Source organism: Salvia hispanica, chromosome 1, assembly GCF_023119035.1.
Source record: "Salvia hispanica cultivar TCC Black 2014 chromosome 1, UniMelb_Shisp_WGS_1.0, whole genome shotgun sequence".
Lineage (NCBI taxonomy): Eukaryota > Viridiplantae > Streptophyta > Magnoliopsida > Lamiales > Lamiaceae > Salvia > Salvia hispanica.
This window is the reverse complement of record NC_062965.1, coordinates 45,569,316-45,572,814: the sequence shown is the minus strand read 5'-3', so window position 1 is coordinate 45,572,814 and position 3,499 is coordinate 45,569,316.

Genomic DNA, 3,499 nt, shown 5'->3' with positions numbered 1-3,499 from the left:
ACTGTATATCATATATAAATTCGTCAAGGTAAATTGATAAATAATTCATGATTATTCATTAATCACGTCACGATAATTAAGATTGTTTATAAAGTTGAGCTTTTACAACATGGGATATATTTTTATGTAAAACACTAAAAAACGTCGATTAACGAGCATTTTTGTTGAATTTGCTGGGTAAAAAACCGGAATACCATAAATTCATACTAAGAAACACAGCCACATAGATAAATTTGTCCCAAAACAAAATAAGAAATATACTGTAGTACTCCTCGTCATCGTGTCATCATTTGTAGCAGAGACAATTTCTTCCACTCAACGAATCGAGTAATTATCTTATTTCTCTCTTCTTCCATGGAGGTGGCTATGTCAAAGCTAGTCCATCTTATTGGAAAGGCTTCGAAGAACTTAAGATACTTGACTTGGAGATTTCGAGTTGAAGATTTTACCTGAAATGATCGGCAGATTGACGAAATTAATATATTTGGGATTGAGAAATAATTACATAAAAGAGCTCCCGAGCTCGTTGGGGTGCTTGGAGAATCTAGAAGTTCTTGACATAGCTCAAAACTTTATTTTAAAAGTACCAGATAGTATACGGGAAATGGGTTGATGCAAATGAACGGTGAAACGTACGCGAATGACTGAACTGATAGATAAAAAGAACTCAAACTTATTGAGAATTAGGAGTATAAAAACTCAATATCAAATTATTATTCAAAGTCTATCTTTTAAAATCAACAATGAGGCCTTTATATAGGCAAAGGGAAATCCTAAACTTATGGAAAGAAAATAACTAAAAAGATAATAAGCAAAAGTAACTACAGGGAAAATAAGCAAAAAGAAAAACCTAATTTGTAGAAGGAAAACAATTACTCCCTCCGTCCCGGCTAAGTTGACACATTGCTTAGCCGGTACGGGGTTTTAGGAGTTATTGGTTTAAGTGTTTAATTGGAGAGAGAGAAGATGGGTGTAAGTATTAAAGTTGAGAGATAAAGAAAGATGGATATTTTAATAGGAGTGAGAAAAAGTGGTTGAATGCATTAATTGGAGAGAGAAAGTTACCAAAAAAGGAAATGTGTCATCTTAGTTGGGACAAACTAAAAAGGAAAACATGTCATCTTAAGCGGGACGGAGGGAGTAATATTTTTCATCTACTAATTCTACTTAGGGGTGGGTCGATACGATATATCGTATCGAAAACGTTGTATCGTGTATCGTATCGAAAATATCGATATGAAAGAATTTCATATCGTTATCATATCGATATTTCGATATATCGTACCGAAATTCGATATATCGTTAAATATCGATATATATCGAAAATTTTGATATATATCGATATATATCGAAAATAAAATATCGATATATATCGAAAATATCGATATATCGAATTTCGGTACGATATATATCGTATTTTCGATATAAAACGATATATCGCGACATAAGGAAATTCATATCGTTATCGTATTGAAAACTTACGATACGATACCGTATCGTATCGAAAATTACGATATATATCGAAAATTCGATAATTTTTTGATATTTTTCAATACGATACGAGCGATATATCATTTTTATCGGTATTTTTCCCCAGTCCTAATTCTACTAACTAGGAAATAAATAAAATCCAAAATATAACTTTCTTAGATGGATGTGCTGCAGCGTCTGAAAGACGTTAACCTGGGTCACATTTGATAATATGATATATGACGATCAGCTCATAGGCTTGAGAATGGTTGAGATATTGAGTGTACAAGATTTGGATGCAAACACGGCCGTGAGCAAGATCTTCGTGTCATTGTCCGACAAGAAATATTCACACAAAGAGACTCATCGATTGATGGGACGTAAAAAATTGGATAGAAATTTTGTAGCTAAGCTTAGAAGATTTTGATTGATGATCCCAATTTCCGAAACCAATAATCAAATCGGCCAGAATTGGAGGACCAATAAATGGAAATTGATCTTTTTTATTACTCCTTCCGTCCATAAAATTAATTGCACTTTCTATTTTATTTTTCCCTAAAAAATGTGCATTCCATTTTTAGAAAGTTTTATTAATTTAATAATTTAGGTCACATTATCCACTAACTTTACTTTAAGAGCATCCCCAACAGTGCTCTTGGGGAAGGACGTCGTCCATGCCTACGGCGCACCACCCTGTTGTCCGCCGTTGTGCTCTTGCCATTGGCACGGCCCTACACTGTGCGTAGAGCACGTCCGTGCCAACGGCAAGAGCACGATCAGCCGACGTGGCATGCTAATTGGCCGTTGGTTTATCATTTTTTTTATTATTTTTAAAAAGTTTTAAAAAATCTGAAAAATTCAGATTTAATAAAAAAAATATTTTCCCACTTCCTGATAAAATATATCTGTTTTTTTCACACTTTTAATTTATTTTTTCATTATTTTTACCCCAAAATTCATACTTCCATCTATAAATACTCCCATTTCAAACAAAAAAATTACACTATACCAAACAACTCTCTCAATCTCAATTTTTAGGATTTTAATTATGAAATTTTTAATTTTTAGGAATTTAATTATGTAATTTTTAATTTTTTAGTAATTTGTAATGGTATCGGGTATTTTTAATGCATTTGAATATTGTGCAAATGTTTTTATTAATTGAAGTATTTAAATTGAATAATGGAATGGTGGGACCCTTGAGCATGCTCTTGCGGAAGAACATCGATGTGGGTGTTGTGTTCTTGCGGAAGAGCAAGGAGTAAAAAATGAATAAAAGTGGGTCCAGCCACTTCCATGCTCTTGCCAAAGAGCACGGATGGGGATGCTCTACCATTCTCCTCCCCTCTCTTACTTTACCATACCATTCTCCCCCTCTCTTACTTTACCATTTTTTTCTTAATTCTCGTTTTATACCCATTGCCCCATATTTTTATGATACGGATGAAGTAATATATATGGTAATTTTTAAACAGTAGTTTACATACGTTAGGATACAATTACAGAAAAATTCAAATGTTTTTTTTAGTGAAGATGGTGAAACCGATAATATTTTTGAAATGTACAACTAAGTACTTAAAATTCTTTCTATTTCTTATTTACTAAAATTAATTTCTACATCGTAGCAGCTGGCAATATAAAAACAAATCAAACTTGTTATTAAACAAATTGCTAATTAAAGTCAACTGATTTAGAATATTATAGAAAATTATAGATCTAGAATCTCAACGTTGAACAAGCTAATTAAATCAAGGCCAAATTCATCATCATTTTTGGGGCTTATTTGTATGCTGAAGTGTGAGCCTGCCGAGGATTGAACCAGAGATAAACAGCAATACTGCAAAAAAAAAAGTATTTTCTATTAAATAAATTTAATTCATGTTACTAACAAATTATTATCAGATAGTTGATTTTGAAAATCCATTGTTCCATACAATTTTAGGATTTGTTATTATTCTGCCATATTTTCAAATTTTCTTATTTTCGAATTTGACTGTGTATATAGCTTTGTGAATTTGTAAATCCCTTT